The 23,233-nt window shown below is 40.5% G+C and overlaps 1 protein-coding gene and 1 pseudogene across 1 annotated transcript in view; both read left to right on the top strand.

Annotated features, from left to right (window-relative positions):
* The window catches only part of SYN3 (synapsin III), a 505,196-nt gene that overhangs the window by 13,193 nt on the left and 468,770 nt on the right, over window positions 1-23,233 (top strand). The window lies entirely within an intron of this gene.
* On the top strand, window positions 11,872-12,496 carry LOC103107044 (proteasome subunit beta type-6-like; annotated as a pseudogene).

Raw genomic sequence — 23,233 nt, 5'->3', positions numbered from 1 at the left:
GTTTTGAGATCATCCCATATGTCTCTGTTGTTGTTTTCAGTGTCGCTCAATCTCTTTTTGAGCTCTTTCACCTCTTTCTTAGTTTTCTCTAGCTCATCCTCTGTCTGACTAATTCTTTTTTCTGCTTCTGTTAGTCTGATTTCCCTTGGCTCATCTTCTTTCTTCATTACAGCTATTTCAGCTTTCAGTTCTCTAATTGCCTCAAGATAATCAGTATTTTCCTTGGGGGTCTCAACTGTTGTTTCCCTAATACTGCCTTTCCTTTCCTCCAATGTTGTTTTCATTTCTGTGATTAATATGTTTATTATTGCTTGCATACTTTTCTTATCTATGGTTACTTCTGGCTGATTTTTAGTTTCTTCTGGGCTCTTTTCTTCATTCATTGGAGTGGCAGTATTATTTGTTTTTGATCTACCCATTTTTTTGATTTATGTGTTTCTTATTTTTATGCTCTGTTGTTCCTCAGTTGTTGTGTCTTGAGTACAAGCAACACTGTACTAAATACCTTTATGACAATTGCACTCACCAACCTCAGGAATTACAGTAGCAACTGAAGCAAGTATTGAAGCAGTTTAATCACTACCAGTTATACAAACAATGTCTCCAGTCCATGAAAAAATAGCAACCAAGTCTAAGTGAAGAAGAAAGAGAAAAGAAAGAATGGATAGGAAGAATAGACAGTTATGAAAAACTACTTTCCACTGTATATTCTAGGGGTAACAAGAGGAGAAAGGGAAGTAGAGAAGAGATACACACATAGAGAGTCCACTCTGAGTCAGATTTCTTCCGCAATATAATTCACAAATTCAGAAAGGCAAAGAAGGAGGAAGAAGTGTATGTCAAGATAAAAAAAAGAGAGAGAGAAAAAGAAGAGAGAGAAAAAAGATAAGAAAAAGAGCTGTAATTAAAGAGCAGTGAAAGGAAAGTTTTTTTAATTGATTACTTTATTTTTAATTTAATTTTTTTTATTTATTTTTTTTAATTAGCTAGGAGGAGGAAGAAGGCGAGAGTCTGTAGAGGAAGTAGGAGTAACGAGACAAGTTCCTCTCACAATAGATAAGATGCCCACTACCCTAAAAATGAAAGATACCCTAAGAGTTAATTCTGATCAACCTAAAGTGGGGGGAAGATAAATGCCTTTATATAATATTAATAATAAAATAGAGCAGGGTAAAACACCCTGTCCCAGATTGCATCAAGCCTCCTGAGCAGAGGCAGCTGATTGTTAAGAAAGAAAAAAAAACCCTCAGGACTAGACAAGGATAGCAGGAATAGACAGTTATGCAATTCTACTATCCACTGTATATTCTAGGGGTAGCGAAAGGAGGAAGGGAAGTTGAGCAGAGATACTCACAGAGAGAGTCCACTCTGAGTCAGATTTCTTCCCCTAAATAATTCCCAAACATGTATCAGTGAATTCAGAAAGCTATAGCATTAAGGAAGAAAGTATGACAAGAATGAAAAAAAAAGAAAATAAAAACATAGAGAGATAGAAAAAAGAAAAAGATAAGAAAAAGAACAGTAATAAAAAGTGGTGAATTAAAGAATTTTTTTAAATTTATTTTTTATTATTTAATTAGCTATGGGGGGGAGGGGAGCTGTTGTGCAGAGGCAGCTGGTTGGCTACTTAGAAAGAAAAAAGGCCAGAGGTTTCAGAAGGGAATAGACTTAGAATGAATGATACTACCTGGTGGGACAGGAATCTTGGTAAAGAAAGAAGCTCAGCAGGGGAGCCTGCTAGGAGCAGGTCCCCAGGAACTGGTTATGGAGGGGGGGGGAGGAGATGCGCTTTGGGAATAATAATTTAAAAGGAAAAAACAATTTTTACTTTTCTTTCTACTCTATTTTTTAACCCAAGTTAAGTTATAGTCACCTCCTTGGTGTCACTGCTAGGACCCCTTATTGACTGGCCTACTAAAGACAGAAAATCCTACTGTTTCCAGGAGATGTGGTCAGAGCTCAAGCCACTAGCAGCTTCTCAGTCCACCATCTTCCGGGAACCCCCCTCTACTATATTTTCTACCATGGTTACAGATATCGAGAACAATGACCAAATGTACTGGTTAAATCACATTATATGTATAATCTTATTTCAATTTAATCACAACTTTTCAAGGGTGCTATAATTATTTTTTAATTTATTTTTTATTTAAGAAAGGAAAAGTTAACAAAACCATAGGGTAGGAGGGGTACAACTCCATACAATTCCCACCACCCAATCTCCATATCCCATCCCCTCCCCTGATAGCTTTCCCATTCTCTATCCCTTTGGGAGCATGGGCCCAGAGTCCTTGTGGGTTGCAGAAGGTGGAAGGTCTGGCTTCTGTAATTGCTTCCCCACTGAACATGGACGTTGACTGGTCGGTCGATACTCCCAGTCTGCCTCTCTCTTTCCCTAGTAGGGTGGTTCTCTGGGGAAGCTGAGCTCCAGGACACATTGGTGGGGTCTTCAGTCCAGGGAAGCCTGGCTGGCATCCTGATGGCATCTGGCACCTGGTGATTGAAAAGAGAGTTAACATACAAAGCCAAACAAATTGTTGAGCAATCATGGACCCAAAGGTTGGAATAGTGGAGAGGAAGTGTTGGGGGGGGGGGTTACTCGCTGCAAATTCTAGTGTACTTCTGCTTTCAGGTGCTATAATGATTTCCATTTGACAAAGAAAGAAATTGTGGTTCAGAAATGTTAAGATAAGCAGCTTGAAATAAATGATAGAAGAGGAGTTAAACCTATAATATATCTGTATGTGTTAAACCACCACCCTATTTTGTTTTACTGTGATGCAAGTTCAGATTAACAGTATAAAAACTTCAAGAAGGGGAGCTGGGCGGTAGCGCAGCGGGTTAAGCACACATGGCACAAAGTGCAAGAGCCAACATAAGAATCCCAGTACCAGCCCTTGGCTCCCCACCTGCAGGGGAGTCGCTTCACAGGCAGTAAAGCAGGTCTGCAGGTGTCTATCTCCTTCTCTCTGTCTTCCCCTGCTCTCTTGATTTCTCTGTCTTACCCAACAACAGCAATAACAACTAGAACATGCACAACAACAAAGTCAAAAAAATGGGGAAATTGGCCATAGTACAGGGACTGAGCCCTAGAGGCACAAAAGAAAAGAAAAGAAAAGGAAAGAAAAGAAGAGAAAAGAAAAGAAGAGAAACTTCAAGAAGATGGCTTTCAACTCGATATAATCAGAAACTCTGAAGCAGTGCTGATTCTTGGTAAATGGACCATGCCCCTTAGGTATATAGGGAATTTCCTCTGCTGGGCATGCTCCAACAAAAATGAAATAGTTAATTTTGAGGAATGCTTCAAAGAAAATTTATCTAATAGGAATCACTAACCTTTATTCCTTTATTGCTTTTTTAACCTTTGTTTGTGTAAAAGCAATCATTAAAAATTGAGGATCATCAAAATAGCTCAGCTTTATAGTGTGCCTTTTAAAAATGTTTATTGGTGATTAAATAATGATAGACATGATTGTAAGATGACAGGGGTATATTTCCATATAGTTCCCACCACCAAAGTTCCATGCCCCATCATCTCCATGGGAAACTTCCTTATTCTTTATCCCTCTGGGATTATGAACCAAAATTCCTTATAGGGTGCAGAAGCTGAAAGGTCTGGCTTTTGTAATTGCTTCTCCACTAGAGATGGTCAATCTATACCCTCAGCCTGTTTTTGTCTTTCCCTAGTAAGATAGGGCTCTGGAGAGGTGAGGTTCTGGACACATTGGTGAGATCCTCTACCTGGGGAAGTCAGGCTGGTATCATAGTAGAGTATTAAACTTGGTGGCTGAAAAGTGGTAAGATATAAAGCAGGACAGATTGTCTAATAAACAGCAACCCACGTGGGAAGAAGCTAGGAAGTCTATTTTAGGTATATTCCAAAGGGTCCATGACTTTAGTAATTTTGCCTGAGCCTGATAGCTAATATGCAAGTGGACTAGAAAATATTGTCTGGAAGATGGTGTCAAAGTTGAGATTCGGGCTAGAAAGCTGGGTTAGAACAAAGAATAGTTTCCAAACATGAGAAAAGTATATAAATACTATTAACTATTTACCTAGGGCAGTGTGCCTGTTTTGTCAAACACCAGGTCTAGGTTTAATCCCAGTCCACACAGCACTGGAGGAAAAAAAAACAACTTCCATTTTGTGGTGTCTTTTCCACTTTTCTTCTGTCTATTCTTTTTTTCTCCTTCCCACCTAAAAGAATCTCTTTAGACTAACAAATCCCCAGTGATTTAAAAAATAAATAAAGTTTTATCTAGAGGGAAAGCCTACTTCAAACACTAACCCCACCAATCTAGTTCTCTTTTTCTGTAATTAGATGTTTTTACTAGGTCTTTGAGCAACTTTCCGGAGAGATTTTTAAATGCAGTGATTAAATAAATATAAACATGTTTATTTTCCTACGTTTTGCATAATTAGTAGTTGGTAAGAAAAGGAGAAACTATTGTAGGTATTTCAGAGGAGTTAATAAGGAGGATTGATAAAAATGGAGCACAAGGGGGAAGCCATGTTTCCCAAAGTCCCAGCAGTCCTACATTTACTGCTGCTACTGCCACTACTGTTATTGTAGGTGCCACTATGGCCCATGTAGAACTGTAGCCTGTGTTCCCACTAAGGCTGCAAGAATTTCCACCAACCTGCTATTTCTATTATGCTGAGGGGCAAGTTTCTGTAGCTATCAGCAGAAAGATGCCCCCCCCCTCCCTAATGTTAGCTCTTGTTTGAATACCTCCTACTTAATACAAATTAGCTGGAACTATGGGAGAAAGGAATTTAGAATATGTAGATTTTTACTTTCAGCCCCCACAGTACAAGAAAGAAGATAGCTAAGGACCGAGTAGACATGGCTGATGGAGAACATCTACTCAGTCCTTGACTTCACTGCTCATCATCCATGCATACCCTTCCACTTTCACTCACTTTTCCCTCCACTATCATTTTTTACGCTGACTTTTCACTAAATACAACTGGGAGTTTATTCCAGGAAAGTGTGTGCAGAACTCCTCATTCTTGTGAACGATTACCTATGGTGCTATCATATGGATAAACCATAATTTATTTTCCATGATCTTAACCTTTGGCATTTGAAACATTTGTTAGTATATCCATTGGATTACTCCTTTCTAATAATATTTTTTTTAAAAAAAAGTCTTTGTAATAGTCACTTCCAGAAAATTTGCAAGTAGTGGGTGCTGTAATGCACTCTGATGACAAATTTTACCTACAGCTGCTGGAATTGCTAACAAAAGCAAGGCTTCAGCTATCAACCCTTCTTTAGAAGGGCACCATTCAGGTGAGGGGAGCTGCCTTGCTCAGTTGCCTTGCTTTCCTGTGTGCAGCTGTTCTCAGTGACTTCTTGATACAGTGTATAGCCCCTTTTCCCTAATTTGGGACAGTCCTAGAAGGCCAATAAAACTTCCAGATCCTATGTGGAATTGGTGGAGACCTCTGCACAGATGATAATGCATCACTAATTCTACTTCTTCCAGTTCTTTTTCTTCACTCACAACAGTGGTATTCCTGGAGCACTCTGTAATAAACCCCCATGGGCTAGTGTCCCTCTCAGAGTTTACTTCCAGAATATTTATATTTCTGACAGCAATCACCAGCAAAAACCCTCCTTACAGGTTACAGAGATAATCTAGAAGAACACACTGGTCTGAATTTCTGGGGTTCTTCATACCCATTGGTCTGGAGTCTGTCCTACACAGAATGCTTTCCTGGTTATAGTCCAAGTATTGATGCTAAATGCTGAAATACCCCATGAATTGATCTTCCTCTCTGACCACCTTGTGTTTGAAATTCACCAGAGCTTGGTGTTTCTCTGCAGGGCTGAAACTGGCAGAATTCTACCCGCTCTGATCCACTAAACCTTGTTTTGTTAACACAATCCTGCAAGATTTATTTGTTTGGCTTGGCTTACCCTGACCTCAGACATTCTGCTTTGTATTATTTTTAAAAGCGTGCAGATCTCCATGGAAGACTTTTTCTTTCAAATCTAAGAACCAGCTGGGGAAATAAAAAATGCAGGTGGGACACACAAGCATATTAACTGAAACATAATTCACTGGAGGAGCAAATGTCTCTCTTCCTAACAATGACATTGATTAATGTAGATTTATCATCATCTTGAGTCAATCTCGAGTCAATCCCTAAGAAGACAAGAGAAATGGACAAACAATATTAATGGTAATGGTAGTAGGCTTTAATTGAACACTTAATGTAAAATAGTTTACTGTATGCCATGTTAAGTGTTGTCTGTGTATAAACTCATTTAACCTACACGGATTATGCCTGTCTCTGAAGAAGCCGAGGCTCAGAGAGCTTAAAAAAGTATCCCAAGAGGGATCACACATTAGTAAGAAAGTAGGGGAGCTTGATTTTAACCCAGTTCACAGCTGACATCTTGAGCTTCAGACATGAAAGAACAGGTTTTAGATCTCAGCTTGTCACACATGGGGAGAAGAACAAAGTATGAGGTTCATGAGAATGGGTTGTGAGAGATGTCACTGAGAAAGAGTAGAAAGTGATCTGTTGACTGTGGCTTTTTCATATTTATATATGTAAATTAGGGAGATTAATAGTTTATAGTAAATGCAGTTATTGGTACATGTGTAAAATTTCTCAGTTTATTAAAAAATGCTTTCACCCCCAGCCTATGTCCTCCTCCACTGTCATGCACCTGAAAGCCCCCTCCCCCAGAATCCTTTGGTGCTATATACCAAACCCAATCCAAGTTTTGTGTTTCCCCTTTTTCTGTTTTTGTTTTTCAACTTCTGTCCATGAGTCATATCATCCCATATTCATCCTTCTCTTTCTGGCTTATCTCATTTAATATATTCCTTCAAGCTCCATCTAAGATGAGGTGAAGAAGGTGAGTTCATCATTTTTCATAGCTGAATAGTAATATATATATTACTTACTAAGCCACTCATGTTGTTGGACACCTAGGTTACTTACAAGTCTTGGCTATTATAAATTGTGCTGTTGTGACCTTAGGTATATTCAGATCTATTTGGATGGGTGTGTTTGGTTCCTTAGATATATCCTAAGAGAGGAATTGCAATGTCATAGAGTAGGTCCACTTCTAGCTTTCTAGCCTAGAAAGATCTCCAGATTGCTCTTCACAAGGGTTGGACCAATTTACATTCCCACTAGCTGTGCAGGAGGTTTCCTTTGCCCCACAACCTCTCCAGCATGTGTTGTTACTATACTTTCTGATGTTTGACATTCTCACAAGAGTGAAGTGGTATCACACTGTTGTCTTTATTTACATTTCTTTGACAATCAATGACTTGGGGCATTCTTTTTCATATGTCTGTTAGCCTTTTGGATCTTTTTCTTGGTGAATATTCTGTTCATATATTCCCCTTACTTTTGTATGGGGTCATTTGTTCTTTTGCTGCTGATTTTGGTGTGGTCTTTGTATATTTTGGTTTTTAGTCTTTTGTCGGATATATGGCCTATAAAGATTTTATCCCATTCTTTAAGGAGTCTCTTTACTTGGGTGATGGTTTCAAGGGGGCCCAAACTATGAAATGGGGAAATAAGAGTCTCTTCAACAAATGTTGTTGGGAAAATTAGGTTGCAATGTGCAGAAGACTGAAACTGAACCACTATATTTCACCACACACAAAAGTAAACTCCAAATGGATCAAGGACTTAGATGTTAGACTAGAAACTATTACGTACTTAGAAGAAAATATTAATGGTGGCTTTTGATGTAGCAAGGCATGCAACTAGAAATTGTGTTTTAGTGGCACTGGGGACATAACTATTGGGCTTTTTAATCTGAGGAAAGTTGTATTATTTTCATTTAAGAAAGTGTCACATGATAGTAGTTTAGAAGATGGACTGGATGGAAATGGTGACAAGAGTCTGGAAGTAGAGAAGCAGCTCTACATTTTGTGAAGAAGACATCTTAATCTTTTAAAAATATTTTAAATATTTTAATGAGAGTCAGAGAAAAAGACACACCGAGAGACAAAAACTAGAGCACTACTCAAGTCTGGCTTATGGTGGTGCTGGGGACTGAACTTGGGCCCTCAGAACCTCAGGCAAGAAAGACTTTCACAGAACCATTATGCTATCTTCCCTGCCTAGGCATCTTATTTTGACTTCAAGGTTCGTGGAAAGGACCCCTTACTGTTGAATATGTTGAATATCTTCATATGTGTTTATGTAGGTGAGTGCATACACCTCCACTGTATTCTTTGATTCTTTAGTAGCTGTAGACTATACCTGTAGCTTATACTGGAAGAACAAGAGATGACATGACCTCTTTTCACAGACCCATGATGTGTTTGAACTAGGACTGCATAAAAGTCAACCTCTGCCACCTACCTTAGCCCCTGTTACTTGCCCTTACCTATTTACCACCCCACATTCTAACTTGAACTCCCAGTCTACCTAATCTCTGATCTTTTTTTGTGTGTTTATTTTTAATTATCTTTATTTATTGGATAGAAACAACCAGAAATCAGGGGGGTAGAGGGAGGTAGAGAAGGAGGGAGACAAAGTGACACCTGCAGCCCTATTTCACCACTCGAAAAGCTTTCCCCCTGCAGGTCAGGACTGGTGGCTTGAATATGGACCCTTGCACATTGTAACATGTCTGGTCAACCAGGTGCACTGCCACCAGGCCCCCTAATCTCTATCTTGTGATTGCAGTAACTACTTAAGATAGCCTTTCAATACCCCCCTTTATACCCCCTTTAACCCTCCTCACACCATCTTTCCAGTTTTAGTCTCCAGCATTGACTTGGCCATTCTTTACACTTACACCCAGCTCTGCTGTCTTTTGCACCATTTGGGGTCTGGCTCTCTCTGTTATGAGAGGAGCTCCTACTGGGTTCACCCCACCCCTGCCAGCAGCTTCTGCCTGGATTTGCTTACATGCAGAATTTTACCCTTTGCATTTCAGTAGGAATTGAGGGTTATTAATTAATCCAGGGTGGAACCTGTTATGAAACATCTCAGAAAGCTGGAACAAATGAAGGTACTTCTGAACTCACAGCAGGTAAAAATGCCTTTTAATTGACTTGGATGACTTCACCATGAAAATCTGTCTGGCTGTTATGCTAAACTGGAAACTAATCTATTAGATTGTCTAAGGAATCTCTCAACCCACCCTGACCAGAATCTCCTGAGGAGGGGAGTGAGACTGACATATAAACAGGATTTAGGCTTTGAAATGGCTTCTTTTGGATCCGACCCAGTCTGCCTGCATTTTCTACTCTCTGGGAAAGAAAGGAGAGGCTCATATCTGATTACGAGTTTGTATACCCTACAATGTAGACAGCTTTAAGACCTCATGGGTGCTTTTTGTAGGCATTGAATTAGGATAGGATTACGCCCAAGCTGAACCTACCTTGAATCTTTTCTCCCAAGAAATTTGGAGGATGTCAGGGAAGAACTGTCACTGGCAGTATTGTACAGATGACAGCTGTGTTGCCTGGGTTCTTGGCTGTAGTAGATATCTAATCAAATGTTTACAAAGTGCCAGGAGCATACGAGTACTCCACAAGGATTAGTTTATTTAACCCTCACTATGACTCTATGAAGAGTAGGTTTAATAAAATCCTATTTTCTCCATATGAAGAGAATAAGAAAGGTGAGTGTGATTTAGCCAAGGCCATGCAACTTCCAGGGCAGAGCTGGAATTCATAGTCTGACTTGATAATCTGCTTAACTGATAGTTAACTACCTTTACTAGTTTTACTTGGAAAGATGTAAACTAGAAAAATAAAATCCAATAATTTGGCGATTTTCATCTTTTGTATAAAGCTGAGTTTATGCACTAGACATATTTTGTAGGAGTCAAATTTGACCCATTAGGTCTTCTGTAAATATTCTGTGCCTTTTTTGCCTCTTCCCCTTTATTATCCATCTAGCCTGGCAAAGTCCCAGTGGTTCCCTCCTGTTATACTGCCATCTTATACTCAGGTACCCTTACCTTTCCTTATATAAGTTTTTCCTCTCAAGCATTCTTTCCTAAATTTTATTATAACTTCTTTAAGATTTAGCTCAGGCATATTTCTATTCTTCTTCTCTTGATAATTTTTTTTCTATCCTTACTGGAAAAGGTGGCTTTTATCCATGCATTCACACACCTTAAGCATGTTTCTACGTTCTATGTGCTGAATTACTATAAAACCACTCAGTTAACCACCTGTCACTTCCTCTAGGGCTGGGTTGATAGAGCACATGGACAGGATCTCTAGTCATCTTACTGATTAGCTGGATTTTATATACTTGGTGCTAGACTACAGTTGGGAATAAAGACAAGCATAGTCTGGGAAAACTTGGCAGTATCAGACAAGTAGTGGAATGGAGTCCCACTATGGCATATCAGAGCTGAATTTGTCGGGATTCAGAGTGTGTTCTAAAGAAGTAAAAATAACTGTTTTCAATCAGTTAAGTGCTTGTCATTATTCTAATGCTTTTGATATTACTCCTGAGGTATCAGTATCATTTTTGTCCAGAATGAGATCTTTGAGATCAGGACAAGTAAAATTTGCACAAAGGTTTGTACATAGTGACAGAATTGTGATCAGAATCTATTTCTGCCTAAATCTAGAACCCATATTTTTTCCTTTGATTCACCTGTTTACCAGGTAAGCCTGAAAATAAGAATTGCTTCCTTGAGCTCAAAGCAGTTTCTTAGATCTGTTTTTTTTTGTTTGTTTGTTTGTTTGTTTTTAGGTACCACAGAGAATCCATTTGAACTTGCTTTGGATCTTTCTTTTCTTCAAGGTTTCTTTTCCCAAGGTTTTTCTCACAAGTTTCTGGGTGATTTTTCAGGCAGTTTAAGATGAAACTGAACCAGGTGACCTCTCCACCTACCCCACCTTGGGGCCTATAGTTTCTCCAGACAGAATGGAGACAGGCAGCCCACCCTACCCTCCCCTCCCAAAGCCAGGAAAAGCAGTACAAACAGAGGGGGAGATTCCCTGAGTGGGCTAGTCAAATGCCAGGAACCCTAACATTGCATTCATTCAGACAGAACCAATTTTGACCACTCATCTTAATTTGCTTTTTCTTGTACAACTGCTTTGGTTTCTCTCTGACTCCCTTTGCTCTTCATGGACCAGGCTCCTCAATGTCTGTGGGCTACTGGCCAAAGTCTTTAGGCAGCACCAAGACCCTTCCCAGTGAGGCCTTGACCTGAATTTCTCTCCACCCCCCCTTTCCTCTTTCTCTTCAATATCCCAAGAGTCTTTGGAGGAGCCAAATACATAATTTAGATAGTTTCTTATTTATACTGGCTTTTCCTCAGGTTCTGCATCTCAGTTTCTAAAAAATGTTGTTACTGTAAGTATCCCTCCATCTGGCCATTCTTGCATCCATCCATATACCTCTCTGTTTAACCATTCACCTATCTGTGAAACCAGTCTCTTCTAACTCTTCTGTTGTAGTTTCTAAACAGCTTTTAAAAATATTTATTTATTAAGTAATAGAGACAGAGAGAAATTGAGGATGGTGAGAGGAAGAGAGACGCCTGCAGACCTGCTTCACCACTCTTGAAGCTTTCTTTGCAGGTGGGAACCGGGAACTTAAACCATGATCCTTGTGCATAATAACGTGCATACAACCAAGTGTGTCGCCACCTGGCTCCTCTAAACAATATAGAAGTAGATTTCTTTCTTTTAAACACTTTCATGAAATATAGTATTTAATGCTACTAATAATGGTAATTAAGATGGTAACTTCAAAACATTAGGCATTTGCTATGTTAATACACACATATACTTGTATCCAGTGTTCTTGAGGAAGATGGTGGCCACCTTAGTAGCTACTCAAGGAGCAGGGTGGCACCAGCAAGAGGACCAGAGGCCTTTGCCCCCTGACTGAGAAGGCTGGGAAGTCTCCAAAGGGACCACTATTATGGCTGTGCAGTTTGACAGGGATGTGGTTTCTGGAGCTGACTCCAGAACTACCACTGGGTCCTACATTGCCAGCTGAGTGACTGACAAGCTGACCCCCATTCATGAGTGAATCTTCTGCTGTCACTTGGGCTCAGCAACTGATACCCAGACAGTAGCTGATGCAGTCACATATCAGCTTGGTTTCCACAGCATTGAACTGAATGAGCCTCCACTGGTACACACAGCTGCCAGCCTCTTTAAGGAGAGATGTTACCGATACTGAGAAGAGCTAGTCAGGAATCCTTACTGCAGGATGGGACCCTCAAGAAGGAGGACAGGTGTACTCAATGTCTATGGGAGGTATGATGGTAAGGCAGTCATTCGCCATTGGGGGTTCTGGGAGCTCCTACATCTACGGCTATATTGACGTTACCTACTGAGAAGACATGGCCAAGGAAGAGTGTCTGCAGTTCACTGCCAGTGCTCTTGATTTGACCATGGAGTGGGATGGCTCAAGTGGACAGGTGATCTGCCTGGCAGGCATTGCAGAATCAGGGGTAGAGTGGCAGGTACTTTTGGGATATCAGATTCCTAAATTCACCATCACCACTTTACTTTATCCTTAAATACCAGAATTCTAGGATATGGTAGGAGGCACCCCATACAGGTAGTAAATCCAGTAAACACTTTGTTAAAAAGAAAAATAAAAAAGATCTTACTATATGTAACCTCACTTGATTCTCACGATTGTGAATAATTTGTTGCTATTTACTGGTGAAGAAACTAAAGTCACTTGGCTGTCTGGCTCCCAAATAACCCTTATTCTATAAAAACACTGCATGCTCTTAACTCCCACTGTTAATTCACCTACTCTTCATCCCTGCAATATTCTTCCTACCACCTGTCTTCTGGTTTCTTTTCAGCCTTACTTTAACTACCCTTTATATATTTTATCTAGGGGTGATATTAAGATTTTGAAAGTACACAGTCTTTTCCTCAGTTTTGTAGTATTTTACATGTGTAGAGGAAGATTTTCATATTTCCTCAGTGGAAAGAAGAAATACTTGCGATAGCTTAGGTGGCTATGATGGACAGAGCTGTGCTGGAATCAGAAGATAAAAAATTAAATCCTGACTTTAATTTCTCCTACCTATGGAACTACATGATTCAACATTTTAAGTTTCAGTTGTTTTATTCACAAAACAGTGATTGTAAAGTAACTGAAATACTACTAGTTAAGTACACTGAAGTAAGTTGGTCCATGATCTGGTAGATACCTGGAGCATATTCTCCCTCTAGTGTTCCCATGTCTATTACAGATACCACCTTTCGGTGAGGGCATGCTGTCCAGCTGAGCTTAGAGCAGCATCATTATATGCTACACAACAGCCAGAACTAACAACAAGATGAAATCCACTGGAGGATCCCATAGGAACATGCTGTCCTTGTATTCTGTGAATTTGATCAGAGCCTACTTGAAAAGGATGATAGATAAGGATAAAGTGGTTGGAGACTAGATAAGCTTACTTGGTAAACATAATGGGAATCAAAGCAATATATACTGTTAACAGAACTATGAATTCCTTTCTTTAAAAAAATCTATTGGGGGAGTCGGGCTGTAGCACAGCGGGTTAAGCACAGGTGGCGCTAAGCTCAAGGACCGGCGTCAGGATCCCGGTTTGAGCCCCCAGCTCCCCACCTGCAGGCAGGTCCCTTCACAGGCGGTGAAGCAGGTCTGCAGGTGTCTGTCTTTCTCTCCCTCTCTGTCTTCCCCTCCTCTCTCCATTTCTCTCTGTCCTATCCAACAACAACGACATCAATAATAACTACAACAATAAAACAACAAGGGCAACAAAAGGGAATAAATAAATAAAATTAAATTAAAAAAATATATTGGGCTGGAAAAATAGCTTACTTGGATAGTTTCCTGCTTTGCCATATACTCAACATAGGTTTGAGCCCAATCCCCAACACATCAAAGTAAGATTTAGTACTGTGGTTTCTTTCCCATTGTCTGCCTCTCTTGTTTCTACCTTAGAAAGACAGCCCATAACAGTGAATCTCTGGATATAACCACAATAAAATTATTTATTTAATGAAAGAGAGAGAACCAGAATCAGACTATCACTCTGTCATATTTGATGTTGTGGACTGCTTAAATATCTGATATTCTAGACACTGTTTAACTTTCTGGGCCATCAGAACTCTGAATTGCATTTGGGCAGTCTGCATCCCAGAGTTTTCTACTAAAGCAACGGACACTTACACTATCCTGGAGTTGGACAAAGCCATCAAATTCAAAGCCAATTTTATCACAAAGTGTTGAGTTTCTTATGTCATTTGTCATATAGTCAGATGATTGTGAAAAACAGCCTGTAGGGTGTAGTTGTTTACCCTCATAATTGAGTGGCTGACTAAGAGTTGTTCCCACTGCCATTGTCCAGTATCATGAGTTGAGCTTTATCAACTTCACAACAGTGTGGTAGCAACACACATTCAGTAGAAAGTATACTGTATATTTTGATCTTTTCCCAGGCTAAGGGTATCATGATAAAGCTCAACTCAAGGACCATCTGTAGTTTCATTTCATTGTGTTATAGTGTCCCCAGAAATAAAGTGGATACTCTAATAATAACTTCACTTATATATAGGACTCAAGGTAATATAATAAGACCTACTATAGGACCTGCCAGAATTAATATATGTAAATCCCTTAGAAATAAGGAATTAAATGGGAGTTGGGCAGTAGTGCAGTGGGATAAGTACATGTGGCACAAAGCGCAAGGGCTGACATAAGGATCCCCGTTTGAGCCCCTGGCTCCCCACCTATAGGGGAGTCACTTCACAAGCAGTGAAACAGGTCTACAGGTGTCTACCTTTCTCTACCCCTCTCTGTCTTCCCCTCCTATCTCCATTTCTCTCTTTCCTATCCAACAACAACAACATCAATAACAATAACAACTACAACAACAATGAAAAACAACAAGGGCAACAAAAGTGAAAATAAACATAAAATTTTTTTTAAAAAGAAATAAGGGATTAAAAATAAGTATTTAAAAACTGTTTCATACTTTAATTTTAATATAAATAGAACTTAGATTATAAGTATACTATTTTATCATTATCATATTTTCTCTGGAACTATCAGTAGTATTCATACAACTACCACATCTTATCCTGTTCTAGCAAAGTTTTTTTTTTGGGGGGAGGGGGAGAAGGGGCAGCTCCAGAACTTTAAGCATGCAAGATTCTACTGCTTCTAGTGCCACTTAAAAAAAAAAAAAAAACTTTTTACTACTTCAAATAGAGAGGAATAGACATATAGAGGGACAGTAGAAGAAGAAAAGCAACAGCTATTTACAATCTATGGGGCTTCCTGGAGTATCATGGTACTTCCCTGTAGTAGCAGGTCCCAAACCTGAGCGTGTGCACATGATAAGCCTTGCTTCCTACTGACTGAACTGACTTCCTGTACCCTACTCCTACAAGTCTTTCCCTTAGTAGGATTGCTGCTTTTGTTTCTATTTATCCAGAGACTACAGTCAGTTATACTTTTTTTTCCTGCTGCTTCTTCTTCTCCTACTGTAATTGTTCCTATAGGAAAACTATTGCCACTACCCACCTTTGGTGTGGCCAGCACCAAGATTGAACATGCTGTCAGTTGAGTCTTTAGAGTCAAAGTGGGTGTAAAGGTGCAAAAATTGCATAAGCTTAATTTTCCACCCCAGAAAATTACACCACTGAATGACTCATCTTGGTTCTTGGTTATACTTCCTTGCTCTGGGTTTTTAGAAAACTAACTTTTTAGATGTGTAGGCCATTATTGAGGTTGTGAATATAATCCTGTATTTTTGAAGCATTTCCTCTGAGCCTTCAAGGACAGGAGTAACCATTTGCTCTATAGATGACATTGAAGATGTGAGTGCTATTGAGAATAATAAATTTCTGTTGGCGGGGCAGGGGATAGCTCACCTAGTAGAGTGCACACTTTAGTATGCACAAGTGCTGGACTAGCGTTGCCCGTGAGGGAAGAGACCAGGAACTCGTGGCTGAGCAGGAACGCAATGCAATGCCCCTATTGATCAGAGACAATGCCTTTATATCTTTTGAAATGGAAGTGGTAGGTCGGAAAAGGAAATGGCTAGGAGAGGGGGTGGAGAAAAAAAAAGAGCTTGGAGGTAAAAAGCTTCCATTGCAGCTGTTGTGAAGGTTCTAACCAGTGGGATCAAACAATACCCTGCAGGCAGGGCAGGTCTCAGGCAAAACAATGATTGTGTAAATAGACCACAGCATCAAGCAATACAGCATGGAGCAGGGCGGAGCTGGTGTAATGCCCAACACCTCCCCCTTTCTTTTTATCTAATGGCCATAATATAAGGAATGTGGGACACTTTGTGAGGCAGGGAGTCTGATAGGATGAGACACACATTTGGGGTTACTATTGTCCTTCCTTGCTCAACCTCTCGGTAGAGAGAGAGACTAACAGGATTGACACTCTTCAGGTTCAAGCCCTGCCAAGCTCAACTACATCCTCACAATTTCCCGACATCTCCCTCTTTCCAATGGCCATATTTAAATGGGTCAATGTCTGTAAAAGACTCCATATCTGACAGAGAAATAGTAGTGTAGGGGTGAACAGAAACCTGTTGGGCAGAAACCTAAATGATATCGTACAGGCATTTTTAAAAGAACTGGAATAAGACAGGGAGTGCTAAGTAAGAGTAGCAAGGGACAGTGTGAGACTGAAGAGAGGCCTGGTAGGCAAAGAGGGGCTGCCTGATGGGCAGAAAGGGGGGCGCTGCCTGATAGGTGGAGGAGTGGGGGCCTGATAGGCCAAGGGGTGAGAGGAGTGATCTGGTGTGCAAAGTCCTGAGACAGCTGGCTGCAAGGTCCATGGACTGCTACAGTCAGTCCTCGAGAAGTCCAGCAGTGTAAAGGGAGTGTCCAAAGGTGTATCAGCAAGTCCAATAGAAGTGTCAGTCCAATGCCAATGACCAGGGGAAGAAATGCTACACGTCTATCTCGATGGGGTAGCATAGACACTGGAACTTTGCTTCTCTGTAGAGAGTGAGCTGGAGCCACCAAAAGGTGACAGGTGAAGCAGAAGCAGAAAGGGCGGACAGCGATGGACGAGAGAAAGGCAGTAAGAAAGTTCTGTTCTTGGAGTCTGTGAATCAGGTTCTTCAGATTGTGTCAGGTCATATCTTGGGTCTCAGGGGGTGCGCCGCTGTAGTCGCGCCATCTAGTGGGCGATGTTGGAGTATGCAGGTGTCCAGATGGTTTTCCAGGGATTCCATATGAGCAGATGCTTTCTCATGTGAAGGCTTTGACATAGTTGTGGTCAATTACTTATGAAGAAAAAAAAACTTTTAACAAGTTAAAAGTTTACTATAATTGATACCTCAATAATTATAATTGGTTTAAGTATCTTTATAATTTTGTTTAAAGGTCATCTTGTGTGACCTTATGTGTAGCAGTCTCTGTACAGCAGGATCTTCAGACCAAATTTAGTTAAAATATATATTGATTTTTTAACTATTTTTTACTTTGGACTTTAAAAAAACTCAGGTTACTTAGAGTTAGTTAACACAGTTGTTTTTTTTTTTAACATTTACAATGTCAGATTGATGCCAGATTTGTTGTGGATTAATTTCCACAAAATTAGTTTACAGGGCACTTTTGGGGGCCCTCCAAAAATGTCCTGTATAGATAATTTGTATTTTAATTTTGGAGATGAATTGTCACGTTACACATTTAGACTTTTACCTTAAATACTCAGTTACTTTAGCCAATTAATTTAACCTTTATGAGAATCGTGTTGAAGACTTCTTCATTTAACCCTTCCTGGTAAGAATGTAGCTTCAAAGTTACACTTTTGACATTAAAGTTAATGTTTACCAAACTTCAAATACACAAAAACATGTCATCTTTAGGGGTGGGGGGAAGAGTCGCAGAAGTAGAAGCCAGAGAAGCCGGACACGTGTCTGCCAAAACAGGAGCCTGGGGCAAAATGCAGAGGGCTTAGGGTGGGTCAGGATCTGGACAGGCTTTGCTTTCTATAGAAAGCATGTATGGTGCTGGGTAAGTGCAATGACCATCTATCTCCCTTAACTCTTGGATCTCAGCCTCAAGGTCCCTTAGCCTTTTGGGAGGGTGCCCTACATATCCCCTGAAAGCTGTGACCATGGTCAAGAGGATCCAAGGTGCGGCCCCGAGCAAAATGTCCCAGAGATATAGAAACTGTCTAGAGTAAAAAGAGTAAAGGGTTTGGGAAACCTCTTCATAAGGAGGAAGGTCACCCATGGCGGAGGGGTCTCAGAGAAATAAGAAGAGGGAGAAAAGGAACTGCAGTGCCTTCGTTAAACACGAGGCTGCAGAGAGCCAAGTGGCTGTATATTTATCTGGGGCGCTTTTGTAGGTCTCCAGAAATGCCCCCTGTTCAGGTGCCAGATGCTGGGCTAGCGTTGCCAGAGAGGGAAAAGACCAGGAACTTGTGGCTGAGCAGGAATGCAATGCAATGTCCTTATTGATCAGAGACAATGTCTTTATATCTTTTGAAATGGAAGTGGCAGGTCAGAAAAGGAAATGGCTAGGAGAGGGGGTGGAGAAAAAAAAAGAGCTCGAAGGTAAAAAAGCTTCCATAGCAGCTGTTGCGAAGTTTATAACCATTTGGATTAAACAATACCCTGCAGGCAGGGTGGGTCTCAGGCAAAACAATGATTATGTAAATAGACCACAGCATCAAGCAATACATGGAGCAGGGGGGAGCTGGTGTAATGCCTAACACACAAGGACACAGATTCAAATCCCTGGTCACCACATGGGAATGGCATGCAAAGTATGGAGTGGTTACTCTTTCTCTCGCTGTCTCCCCCTATTTCTGTCTCTCACCCTCCATCTAAATAAGAATCCACTAGGAATGATAAAATTATGCAGTCACAAAATCCAAGCAAAAATATTGGTGGAAAAAAAAATGTTGGCTCATAGTTCAGAGACCTGCCTGCTCCCTGGGCAATTATCCTTTTGTGTCCATTGACATAAAAATGCATGATCCTAAATAGGTATTTTTTCCCTGAGATTGCTCCTAAGAGTAGTTTTGGGGATTAGGTTCAAGTTGGCTCTAAGCCCTGTATGGGTTAGGCTATCTTGGAACTCCTGAGGCCACTTGAGAATGAGTATCTGAGAAGAGAAACTTGGCCTTTAGAAGCATGAGTCCCTACTGAAGAGAAAGAACTGGGAAAACTACTCTTGCAAGAAGTTAAGTTGCCCTTGATATCACCTTTCTGAACCCAGCATTCATCTGAAGTTATTTCATAGTGGGCGTTGTAAAAGGTAACCAGTTCATATGAAGCTTCCTTAAACTCTTGGAGCAACAGTCTATGGGGATTTGCGAATCAACCTCAGTAAGAGAAATTAGCCATGTCTTGTCTCAGAACTCCCCAGATCTTCTCCAAAATAAACACATAATTTGTGTCGTCAGGAAAACATGGGGCCTTTTTTTTCTTCTGTATTCTAGAAACTCCATATGTGCATTGTTTTAAATAGGCACCACCACACGAGACCCTTTTAACAAGATTGGAAACAGATGGGGCCTTAGGTTGTTCAGTAGCTCTCAGAAACTATCATGGGAAGTGCAAAGCCATCTTGTGTCCAGGAGATACTCATTTTCTTCCTGAAGCTGAAATCTGGCCAGTCCTTCGTTCTCATGGAGCCTGACTCTGCTTTCTACAACAGCTGTGTTGGTCAGGGAAAGGAAATATGCCTTTACCTGTATTTACATTTCTTTAACCCTTTGGCAGCTTGGGAGAAGAGAGGACTGTGATAGCCTTGGAGGCCCAGTGTTTTTAAAGCTGCAAATAGTGAGCTGACTGTCCTCATAGCAAATGGGATTATAACCTACATGACTCACATCTCTTTAAAGGGCCCCAATCTCATTCTGAGTCTAAGCCAAAGTCCTTTCCATGGAAAAGTTCTGTCATAGTTTGGCTTCTGGTTTTCCTGTCCCTATCTTTTTTTGCTTACCCTGATTTAACTACACTATCCCTTTTGCTGAAAATTCTTATAATAAAGCAATAGTAAAAAAGCAAATACTGGTGAAGATGTGGCGGGGAATGGAACCCTTGTGCATTGCTGGTAAGAAAGCAGAATTGTGTAGCTGTAGTGGTAAACAGTATTGTGGTTCCTTAAAAAAGTTATATAAAGAACTGGAAAGATATATCAACTTGAATTTGTGCCTGATTTGTTATGTGTATGACCTAGATTCGAACTTAGCCTCCACCACACTAGAGAAAGCTTCATTACAATGGTATCTTTCCCTCTCTCCTTCTGTATGAAAAGAAATTCTAGCACATGAATAAACATTTTAAAATTTTATTTATAGATGGAAATATTGACAAGACTATAGGATAAGAGGGATATAATTCCACACAGTTCCCACCACCGGAACTCTATATTCAATCCCCTGTCTTGATAGCTTTCCTTTTCTTTATCCCTCTGGGAGTATGGACCCAGAATCACTATGGGGTGCAGAAGATGGAAGGTCTGGCTTCTGTAATTGCTTCCCTGCTGAACATGGGTGTTGGCAGGTCAATCCATACTCTCAGCCTGTCTCTCTCTTTCCCTAGTGGGGCAGGGCTCAGGGGAGGCAGGACTAATTCCAGGACACATTGGTGGGGTTGTCTGTCCAGGGAAGTCCGGTTGGCATCATGATAGCATCTGGAACCTGATGGCTGAAAAAAGAGTTAAGATATAAAGCAGAATAAATTGTTGACTAGTCATGAACTTAAAGGCAAGAATATTGTAGATGAAGATTTGGAATCTCCATTCTGGAAAAAGCTAGTAGGTCTATTTTAGGTATATTCCAAGGGGCCCATGACTTTACTAGTTTTTGCCTTTGCCTGACATCTAATATGCAGGTGGACCCAGGTTATTGTCTGAGGAGGTGGTGTCATAGTTGGAAAAAGGACTAGAAAGGTGGATCAGGAAAGAGAGTAGCTCCCAAATGTGGGAAAAGTATATAAATATTGTTAACTTTAAACGCATCTATTTGCTCTAGGGCTCATAGTCAGCACAGGAGCCTATGTAACTTCTGCATCCCTGTAGGTCTGAGCTCTCATTCTGTGGTGACTGCTAGAAACATTCCAGACAGCACTAATTTCAGTACCCATCTTCCTCAAGTGGTAGTAGGTAGAGTATGTTATCCAACCTCCCTTTAAAGAATGAAATATTCCCTACCATTGTTGCTCCACATTGAGGGCAAAGTTCTATAGGGGGCCACAAAGGGGTCCATTATGTTGTTCCTGATGGAAATGGCCATTTACAGTGGCAAGAGAGATCTTTTAAAGGTCTAGGCCCATCATGTCTGTGTGGGAATCCAGGACTCCCTGACTAGGACCCCAGGTGATGGAGTGATGAATAAACTTTTTAAGCACTCTGAATGAAATAGAACAATTAGAAAAAACCAAGTATTGTTTGATTCTATCTATCTGAGTTTCCTCAAGTTACACGCAGTATTCAACTGGCAGTTTCCAGAGAGCAACAGCAATGAGGGGAATTATTTATCAGGCACAAAGTTTTAGTTGTAAGTTGCAAAAAATTTTCTGGAGATTTATAATATCACAACATTGTGAATTTACTTAATACCACTGAATAATACACTTAGAAGTGGTTAAAATTGACAATTTTATATTGTTTGTATTTTACCATAACTGTAAAGATCTCAAGTGTATAGGGGATATAGCTTAGCAGTAAAGCATATGAATTGCATTCCCAAGGCCCTGCCTCCCATTGCCAGAACCACACATGCCAGAGCTGAACAGTGTTCTGGTCTCTCTGTCTGTTACTCATAAAAATAAAAGAAAAAATATCTCAAGTAAACATGCCTACTTTAGACCCTTTTCAAACAGGATTCTCTTTGTGTAGCCCTTCCCTTGTCACATCCTGGCATGTACAAAGTTTATTATCTCAATGTATTCAAACTCATTCAAACTCCACCTCCTGAGAGATGCTAACCCACCCTCTCTGAGGTGATGCACCATCACCCTGAACACTTCTCTATCATTCTATTTGCCTAATTATTTATTTTGCACATAATTTATCACCCCAAGTGCTAACTTGCTGGTTTTCTGAAATGTTCAGTGCTGCTAAGTTGTGGATGCAATAAACACCAGGGCTGCTATGACTGGGAGTCCCACCTGGCTATGTTTCTGGGAAGCTCAGTGGTCCTCATGTGAGGTGTAGTTTTGTCTCAGCTGTACAGCTTGCATTGGATAAAGGCAAAGGGAAACCCTGGGGGATAGCTGGGAGTTAGTAATGGGAAGAGAAGGCCCATGGTGAGTATCTGTGGGTAAAAAAGGAATATTGAATGCTTTTATTATTCCTACAACTCTGAAAATGATGTGGTCTCTCAAAATGAAAAAAAAAATTACAATGATTCATTCAGGTAGTATAGTGCATTGAAATTTCAGAGTTTTAATGATTGTCATTAGAATATCAATTTCAACTTTTGATGGGGGCATGTCTACTTAAATTCAATGACAGATGTCCTCTTTTGCCTTCTTTGGTGTCTCCTCATTCTATGTGGAGGATAATGCATGTTTTTTTTTTAACCTTAGTCACCCTAAAACATCTCCTCATCCCAGATCTCCTACCAGTCACCTCCTTTACCTATTGGTGACATAACTAAGCATAAATGCCAAGGAAAGGGCTTTGCTCCCTTTTTCCACTCTCTAAAACTGTATAACTTACTATTATCCAGTCACAGGAGTAGGAAGAAACCTTACAACTGGCTTGCTTAATCCTATAAATACATTTTTTTTTGTAACCTTCTACAGAATAGCGATCCTTGCATAGGTTCTTGCATTTTGTACTATGTACTATTTTGACATGTTTTTATGAGCATACTCTTTTTGTCTTCCCACATACCCCATAGCAATGTTATGGTGTGTGTGTGTATGTGTGTGTGTGTGTGTGTGTGTGTGTGTGTTTTGAGCAGTAAGCATCTTTGCATCTGTTTATAGTAGCTGATTGCTTGGCATGATTGGAAGGCAGTTCTGCTTATCTGGGTCAGTGGAGCAGGACCTTCACTAAGATGCAGGTGTTGATTACAGATGCAATTTCTTCATCTGGACTAAGGCTAGTGAAATAGATCACTAAGTGAGTATTCTAAACTTTCAAGGTGGGGGTCGGGCGGTGGCGCAGTGGGTTAAGCGCACGTGGTGCAATGTGCAGGGACCAGCGTAAGGATCCCGGTTCGAGCCCCTGTCTCCCCACCTGCAGGGGAGTCGCTTCACAGGCGGTGAAGCAGGTCTGCAGGTGTCTATCTTTCTCTCCCCCTCTCTCTCTGTCTTCCCCTCCTCTCTCCA

Source organism: Erinaceus europaeus, chromosome 7 (assembly GCF_950295315.1).
Source record: "Erinaceus europaeus chromosome 7, mEriEur2.1, whole genome shotgun sequence".
NCBI classification, from domain to species: Eukaryota; Metazoa; Chordata; class Mammalia; order Eulipotyphla; family Erinaceidae; genus Erinaceus; species Erinaceus europaeus.
This window is presented reverse-complemented; position numbering and strand designations above follow the sequence as displayed.